The sequence below is a fragment of the Eleginops maclovinus genome, chromosome 2 (genome assembly GCF_036324505.1).
Source record: "Eleginops maclovinus isolate JMC-PN-2008 ecotype Puerto Natales chromosome 2, JC_Emac_rtc_rv5, whole genome shotgun sequence".
NCBI classification, from domain to species: domain Eukaryota; kingdom Metazoa; phylum Chordata; class Actinopteri; order Perciformes; family Eleginopidae; genus Eleginops; species Eleginops maclovinus.
In genome coordinates, this window is record NC_086350.1 from 7,037,362 (window position 1) to 7,046,864 (window position 9,503).

Below are 9,503 nucleotides of genomic sequence, written 5' to 3' on the forward strand. Positions count from 1 at the left end.
TATTTTCTCATTCTGTCTCTCATAGTTGAGGTATACCTATGATAAAAATGACAGGCCTCTCATCTTTTTAAATGGGAGAACTTGCACAATTGGTGGCTGACTAAATACTTTTTTGCCCCACTGTATATATATATATGTATGTGTATATATATATATATATATATATATGTGTATATGTATGTGCTTTCCAAAGCCGGTTACAACAAACATTACAAATATTTGCCCCTGGTCCACTTGTTGGTCAGTCGATGCTGCTGTTTCTGTGATCCCGCTATGGGGTTACCAGTTTTGATATCCTCTTAGCGAGCCTTGTGGCCCCTCCTCTCTAATATTTGAACCTGGCAAGACCAGGACGGCTTGGTTCTCCTTTTCCGTGCTCCCCCTCCCCCCACCAGACACAGTGATGGCACTCAGTGCCAGATACACTCCTCCCTCCCCTCCCTTCCCCTTCACCAACACTCTTCTCTCCTCCCTCCCTTCCCTCTCCGCCGCAGGCAGACCCAGGCATGGGATCTCCATCTGTGCACAAAGGAGCCTCCTCTATCTGCATACGCTGCACATAAAAGGGCCTTTTGTCATGAGCTCTGCACACATGACCGTCCGCCTTTCACCCCGCTGGAAAAAAAGATCACTCTCTCCGGCAATTCAACCCCACCCCCAACACCAGACTCAACCCATCCCCCCCGACCCCCACCAGATAGATTTTCGTCTGCGTATAAAGGGAGTGTGAGTGAGACAGATCCACTCTCAACTTTGTCCAATAGAGACAACCATCAGATGGGGCTGCTTCCATCACTGCTGAAAAGTCCCTTTTTTCCTTTCTCCTCTTTCATGTGTGCCTTGTCTTTTTCACTCTCATGGTGTCCTTGTGTGCACTCAGTGTGAGGCATCCGCGCATTATAGCATCTGCTGTACTGAAATATGAATGTGCTCTCGTTTCTGCTGCCTCCCTTCCTTTCTGCTGCAGTCTTTGACATTTAAGGGGCATTAGTGGTTGGTTCGGTGCCAGGTTATCCCCATTATGGAGGCACAGGCTCAATTGACAGCAGTCCGAGAGCTCTCCTTCTCATTTGGGTGCCTCCTGCCTTTTAACCTCACGGCCCTACACTGCTTAGCAGAGCTGGAGGCATTCCTAATGTGTGGAGATAATGACGAAAGATTGTACGTACACTCGAGAGCCATATCAAGATGAGACGAGGTGGAGTTCTCCACCGTTGTGAGACAAATGGGCTGCATGCCACTTTGGCTCCTAAAGATGACAGTTATTGGTACTGAGGGATACAGAGTAAGGGTGGGGACGGAGCAAAGACACTGAGGCAGGCTAACGCACACTGTCAAGTGCACGGTTGCTGCCACAAAAAACGCTTTCCTCAGCATTTCCTTTGAAATACACACGGCCCTGATGCCGTGCTCGCAGCCAAACAAGTGTGGATTTTGGGAAGCCCTGTAGCTCATCTTGCTGTCGCTGCACACAGGCCTGTGGCGGAACGGAAGGATAAGATTGACTTCTCCCTCCACCGCCATGTCCTCTGCATGACCCTACGCCTCTCTAAGCTGGTGTGAGAGGTCAGCGTCTGTCGTATCGCAGTTTCTCTCGCGCTGTCCACACCTTTGCCATGATGATGATGATGAGGATGAGTGCATATAATTTACATACAAGGAAGGACAATGAAACTGAAATAATAGGACCAAATAACTAATCATTTAGCACCAATTATCTTGAGAAATAATCATTATAATGATTATAGTAGTATTAATAAACATTATTTTTATCACACACTCCCTATGAAATGCATTGAAGTGACTATATATGTTGAACAAGCAACCTGAAATATTTCCAGGCAAAAAAGTGAATTCACATTTACATAAAAACTTGAATAATATCAAGATAAATTATTCCTTATATTTGTTTCCCAGTAGCCAAGAACATCTAGTAAACGGTGGATGAGCAAACAACTGTCCTGAAGACAAATACTTCTGTATGATTCACACAGACCAGCCAGTTCATTTTTAGAGATACAACCACTTTGTAGAATGTGCGTGTCCTTAGAGGACCGAGTTCCTCAGTGTCTATAATTGCTCCTCTGATGCAGGGCTAAGCAATTTCGAAAGATTATCAAATTGCGATTATTTCCACTAATATTGCAATTGTCATATGATGCATGATATCTCGGGAATCAGCTTTTTTTGCATTATAATTCCTATGTTTTATTGTAAAACATGATTAGGGGAATGTTTTAAGAAGATCTGTAACAAAAACAGATGTGTTTTTTTTTTTTCTAGAGACTGTTGAATACAATGGGACATCTCTGCAGCAAACAATACTTCATTCTAAATTCTATTCAACACATATTTTACCTTTAACATATCTTGTGCCTCTTGCAATTTGGATATTGTACTAGTTTATGAAGTGATTTTGATACATTTCAATTAATACATGGTCACACATGATGGAAAATAATAGAACAAGTCACTGTATCCATACCAAATCATTTTTACACCTAAAGCCACGAGCTGTTTTCATCTCCAAAACCCGTACTGCACCATGAAGGGTCCTAAGGCGGGGGCATATTTTAAAGAGTATGTAGATTATATTTACAATGCCTACATACTCTAAAATATATAAAACCACACACAGCAAAAGCAGAATTAATACAAAAAATAAGATAAAAATGATGTTCCAATGTACAGTTTAATACACATACTATTTTGCTTCCAATAAAAAAAAATCGATATAAATAAATAATAATCATAGTATAACAAATAACACAACACATCTTTAAAAATAATATAAATATCTTCCTGCAACATGACATTATGCACATCAATTACAGTTCATCAGCCCAGTGGAATTGACATAATCAGTGTTTTATCTGTGTCACTTTCATATCAATATTAGTACTGTTACCTTTTAAAAAGTCACACCGATAATTGTGCCGAAATGTAGAAGCGGTTCTCAACCTCATTAAAAATCAATGCTGAATTGGATGAGTATCAGATCTGGTGTGTGTGTGTGAATGAGCTAACTTTACTGAGGTGGTGATGCGGGGGCTGAAGGCTCAGTGGCTCTGTGGTGGAGAGAAGACCTGGATGACAGCGTGTTTATGACATTTCTAAAGCGTTCGTTGAATGTTTTGCTGTTGTCGGTATAAGCAGGGATGCTAGGGACTATCTTAAAACAACAAATGTGCACACATTGTTTGTCGAGGCAGGGAGCTGCTGAGTGCCAGGGCTGTTGGACTCCTTGCGCAGCCCTGCAGTGCAGGCACTGGCGTTGTGACGTGGCGCCTAAAATGCAAGGCCTGTGCACTCCCGGTTTAGTGTTGAGGAAGATTAAAACAAAATGGCTGAGGCGGTTTACAGTAGGTGTAGCTGCTCTCAGGACAAAGGGAGACTTCAGGTATGTGGAAGCAAAGGCAAGTGAATAGGACAGAAATGGAGAATTAGCTTTGATAATTTGTACCTGCAGCACGAATGTCTTGCATATTGTTTTACAGTGAAGTTTGGGTAACTCCATTTAATTTTCATTATTTATGTTGCTTGAATTATACAATATTTTCAACAAGTACAAATATCTCTCTAGTCTATTTCATGAGAGACCTTTGATTCATGTGAAGAAATTGTATTTTGCTATCAAATCATTCTTTATTATTAAAATCCCATGAAAAATGGCTGTGCTTACTTCTGCTATATTTATTTTGTGTCAGAAAGGGTTAAATGAAAATGTATTCAAATTATGACAGTAATGTGAAAGGAGTAACAGTTTAATTGGGGTTAATTTTGAACTTGTAACGTCATAGAACAAGAAAATGGGTAACATTTATGTCATACAAAATAATAGAAAAGGATTATATTTAGTAGAAATATAAAAAACCTGCTCATGTGTCCCCCTTCTTGTCTCTAATATTGGTTTAGTGTGTTTCTGTGGCCTTTTAAATTATTTTTGAGTTTGATAAGCAACATCCTAATAACGGTTTACATCTAAATCTAATACAAAAGTTATTAATTGACTACATTTAAATTCCATTATTGGTACTCTCGTTGAATGTGAATTTCTTGCCGGAGCTGCCCTAGTTCTCTGCCCTGATCCAGGACAATATGTTTGGCTGTTGAAGGGCTGCCAGAAGTAGTTGTTAGTTACAGTTAGGGCGCGTCCCTCTTCGGATAGGTTGTCCACTCCGAGGTCTCATATCGAATAGGTCCATATTTTCCAGCTTGTTCCCACAAGAAACTCTCCTTTGCTCCTTTTCCCTCTGTGTCTCTTCTCCTACTCTGCTTCCTCTTTTTGAATCCTGTGAAAAACAGCAAGGTGAGTTTATTTTTGATTAAAAAAAAATCTCCTTCTCTATTTCCTTGATAGGATGAAAAGCTGCAGAGCACAAATGTAGTTTCTTTAGAAAATGTATTTAAAATAACGCACAACACAGCTGATACCACGACTCTGATACATTTAGTGTCTTTGATTTTGGTAAATATTAAGGCAGCTGATTAAATGCTATCTGATGTTAAAGGAATGCTCTTGTTTGCTCTTTGAGATTAGAAGAGTGTAGCAGGGCACATTGGGAAATATTTCAGTCAGAGCCAATTGAACTAAAATCCGATATTAAAAAAAAGCCTGAACCAAATGCAAAAAATCTTGTATGTACAAGCAGTCAAGTGATTTTGAAATATACCATGCTTATAAATGTGCCGCCAAATAATCTTTTGCTAGAGCGGAGAATTTATTGCTTAATATTTGCTTATAACTATTATTTAAAACCATTATAGTAATTGTATTAATTTAAATTCAAATCTGAATGCTCATGGTTAAAATGACAGATCCAAAGATATAATTCACTCAGAAGACCCTCTTTTAAAATGGAGCATGTGGTTAAAGTTTCCTTTGGCTTAAATCACTTCTTTAGCATTCATAAAACTGCAAACTTTGATTCAAACAGCCTTTTGTGAAGTACAAGTGTCCACAATTCTTCCTTAGTTCAAGAGGTGAATATCTGCCCTGTGTTATTATTTCTGTTCCAAATTATATTAAATATAAAAAAAGGATTTACATTAAACCCACACATTTCATACATGAATCCATTTTTGCCAGACAGTAGACATTTTTGTTTAGTGTCAATGGCAATAAAGGTATTTTTCCAATGTAAATTAAACTCAAAAATGTTTCATTTCTGCACAATTTCTTTTCCCATTATGTACTCTAAATAAATATAGTTTAGCATTGATTTCAGTCATTTTCTATTTTTCATAGATCAGCCCAGCGCAGTCTTGATTAGATTTTAAACCCATCAAATTCAAAATGAATATTTATTTAGACTATAAACTAAAAAGTTAACATATTTTAATACATAAATGTTTGATATTCAATCATGTTATTGCATATTTTCAAACATCTGCTCAATTGTAATTCATGCTTTACACGTTTTATGAAGCCAACTTTGGAAATTAAATCACTTGGTTTAATTCCCTGCACATGGAAACATGAAAATGACTTTTGGAAAATACTCTAATCCTGATATCCTTCTGATTCCATTAAATTAATATTCCCATGCTACTTTATTTATGGAGGGACATGCAATAAATAAATAAATAAATTATTTGATCAAAATGGATCATTTTAGAGGCTGGTGTGTGAATTATATCTCACCATAACTTCTTATTGGCTTGTTCTTTCTGGACAACAAGGGTTAAAAAAAGCCAATTAACCTTTAACTTTGCTGATGCAAAAATAATGTTTGAATAGCAGTGTGTTTGTGAAGAAATGTTTCCTCTTTTGCTTTTCATCATATGATCATCTGGGACGTCAATACTGCGCATGTCCTCTCCACCATTTTGTGATGAGAACTTTATTGCACATGCTCCCATTTTATGAACTTGGGGAGAGCACATGTTCGTCTGAGGCCTTGAAATTAATTTGCTTTGGATCGATCATGTTTAATTAGGAACTTCTATTTATTACTCCGATTATTTACAGCCACACAGATGATGCAATGTCTGCTAATTCTGCAGCTCGAACAGGAGTGCATTAACTCTGAATTAACTGCAAATACTGGGTATAATGTATTCACGTTGGTTCAGACAACACTTTTATTTTCAAGCTGTGCTGCACCTTGCTGTGTTGCTATCATTTCGTGTGTGTGTGTGTGTGTGTGTGTGTGTGTGTGTGTGTGTGTGTGTGTGTGTGTGTGTGTGTGTGTGTGTGTCAGAGAGGAGAAAGTGGTGGTCACAGTCGGCTGCCTGAGGTGACTCCCGGGGTCAAAGTTCAGGCTGTGTTAATAAGACAAGATGTGCTGCCCTGGGACCGGCGTCCCATGAGGGATAACCCCCTAATCGGCATTAGTTAATGTGTTAGTAATCTTTACCTTCTTAAAGCAAACAGAAGTGCTGCAGTCAATGGGCCCGCTTGGCCTCCCGTGTAACGCTTTTGACCCCGGGGTCATGGCCTTTGTTCCCCGCTCGATGGGGAGTGCCCTCAAAGGTCTCGGGTGTAATAGAGAAGTTGTTTAGACACGTGCGGGGCTTAAGCAAGACCACCTCATAGACTGCACTCCTGCTCCTGGAGAGTAAAACATCTCCCCTCGCAGCGCAGGGACACATTAGTGGTTAGCTTTTATCCCCTGGAATAAGCCCATTAGAAGATATATGTGTTTTTTTCGTGTCTCATATGTGGCTGTAGTGGTGGTTGCTGACCAAGCACAGAACCAACCCCCCCACCCCCCCTCCTCATGCCTCCTTGATGTTTGCAAAATGACTAACTAAGATCCCCTGCCCACTGCAATTTCTTATTCCCCCAGCTCTGCTAACTGTTTACTGCAGTCGTAAGGAAGCTGTTTTCTTCTCCTGTCCCCTTATCTGAGCTTTGTGTCGCAAAGTTTCAATGACACTTAAATATGTGTGTAGCGTGTTTTCCTGTCAGTAGCAGACCACAGCACCATATGATTGTATCAGTGTAAGAGTCGAAGGTCATTGCAGGGTCTGATGATCTTGTGATCATTTTGGGATAATGAATCCCAATTTTCTATTTTACGAAAATTCCAATACATAGACAAAACATTTCTATTATTATTCAATTTATATATATATTTTTTTTTACTATGTCATATTATTAAAATATGACAGTTGCATATAAAAAAAATAAAACTAGCATCATAAATTCTAAATCAAATCAGCCAAAGGGTTTAGAGAGAGAGTTTTTTTCAGTCAAATGACGTTGGGCAGAGTCCATAACATGGCGCCGTCTGCCATTTTGTTTCACATCATATTCTGAATTGGCCTGATTGATTCTGTATCACACAGATGTTGCAGCCAGGCACTGCAGAGGAGAAGCTGTGGCGTCTCTCTACCCGAAATTATATAAACCGAAAAGCAATTACAATTCTGTGGCATCGGAAAGATTCTCCAAACGATCGTATTTTAACAATTACTCAGAAAAAAACCAGGGAAGTAGTGAAAAGAAATGAACAATTAAAGGTTAGGCAAATGCATTTAATCAGAAACCAATTAATTCACTCATTTTGAATTGTCTGCTTTAGTTGCTATTATGTTTTAAATTGTGACAGTACAATTAAGAGATGATTAATTATTTTAAAACGCAGCATAAGAGCATTGTGAAGGAGCACAGTGGTGAGAGCTGGCAACCCGAAACCAAAACTTTCTCCTCCGATGCTCTGTATGCCATGCAAAGTGCTTACTAAGCATAAATACACAGAGTATGCCTCTCTAGAACAGCTAACGCTTGGACCTCAAACATATTCTGTTTCAGGATCCACATTAATTCCCAAATAAGGTCTGAACATATACTGCACATATTACAGCTTTTTACATTGAAGCCATAATGAAGTCATGGCTTTCTCAATTGGTTCAAACGCATGGCGAGATGTGACGTACAGCTGCACTGCTTCTAATGGGATCCTATAGCTCATGCCAATGTTAGATGCCTGGACCGGGCTCGTATCTCATTTAGAGAAGGGGGGGAAAAGAAATCGCAGTCCAGCCTTTTTTTCTGCAGCAAGTTAGTGTAAATAATGCATTTTCTGTCTGCACGAGGTCTGTGTTCAGCCACCTGTGATTTTCCTCAAACCTGTGGAGCAGAGAGAAGTGCAGAGAGGAGTTTCTGTGGTGTCTGTGTGGGGAAGAGAGCCGGCGAGGAGCGGGGAGGCGGCGGTGCTATGAAAGCAGCCCTCACAAAACTGTGCAGCCCCAAGCAGTAGCAGCCATGTTAGACAAATGTGCGTGAGCTACAGCCCCACTAACATCCAGAGCCCCCTTAAAACCAACAGAAAGTTTTCACAGTGTAAAAGTAAGAAAAGTGAAACCCCCACCTTTTTTTCTCTCATTGTCTCTGCTAGGCATGAAGTCCCCTCTTTAATTCTCAGCAGTTTATAAAGCAGAAATGACATCAAAATAGCTCCTCAGTAACAGACAAACTTTACACATCTCCTTCCTCTTTTCCTTTCCTTATAAAGCTCCTGCAGTTCAAGGCCGAGGGGGGAAAAAAGTTTGAAGCCACGAGCTCAGCTTTTGCAGATTTTTTAGAAACCGGTGCCAAAAGAGGCAGGAAGTTGTTGTACAATAGCGTTACAGTAATCTGCCACAAATGGAAAAAGCCCAATGCTGATCGCCGAGTAGAGAAGGTGGCAGAACACAGGCACAAAAAAGGGAGGGAGGGACAGAAAGGGATAGAAAGAGAGCTAGCGTGTGTGAGAGAGACAGACGTTACAGCAAGAATAATCAATACAATCTAAGATGGTGGAAACGGCCATGCTGTTTGAATCTCCCCCTCCACTTAACTCTCTGACTTCCTCACTCTTCCTGTTAATGAGTGCAAACAAAGATCATTTATTTGGACAATCCTATTTTGGGGTTTTTAGCCTTTTAGCATCTCTGGAGGTTTCTCTGTTTTTTCTCAGAACTGTTGAATGCATTTTACCGGGCGAGTGGCAGCTGTTTTTCCTCGAGGAAAAGCAGTGGAGTCTCACCCAAAAATGCTTATCAGCCTCTTGACTTTGTGCCAAAATAGCTGCGAGGGTTCAGCTGCAGCGCGCTTTGTGACAGAGAGGAGGGTCCTAGCCCCGCGTTCTTCGCCACATGTTACTGAAATAAACACTGTGGAAGGTTATCGTGTGTGTGTGTGTGTGTGTGTGTGTGTGTGTGTGTGTGTGTGTGTGTGTGTGTGTGTGTGTGTGTGTGTGTGTGTGTGTGTGTGTGTGTGTGTGTGTGTGTGTGTGTGTGTGTGTGTGTGTGTGTGTGTGTTGACGCTAGTCACTGTGGCATGCTAAAGAGTTAATGTGTGCTCCTTTCAGAGTGTGCGCTCCCAAGACCGCTCCAGCGACAAAAGCCCCACTACAGTCAGAGATAAGGTTAATAATTCAACCTGCTCTCTAAAGTGCTGAATATTTCAAGGATCCTTCAGCGGAGCAGTCCGCTCTGAGAGACTGAACCTGTTTCCCCGCTTTTCGTTTCACGAGGTGATATAGTAGCTGAGGTACTGTATAGTGTGTCCCAGT

The 9,503-nt window shown here is 40.4% G+C and overlaps 1 long non-coding RNA gene across 1 annotated transcript; it reads right to left on the reverse strand.

Moving 5' to 3' along the window:
• Positions 1–2,385: 2,385 nt before the first annotated feature.
• On the reverse strand, positions 2,386–8,637 carry LOC134858834 (uncharacterized). Its single transcript, XR_010165002.1, has 2 exons — positions 8,319–8,637; positions 2,386–4,292 (listed from the first exon to the last, which is right to left on the reverse strand). It is a non-coding gene; the product is annotated as an uncharacterized LOC134858834 (long non-coding RNA).
• Positions 8,638–9,503: the final 866 nt, after the last annotated feature.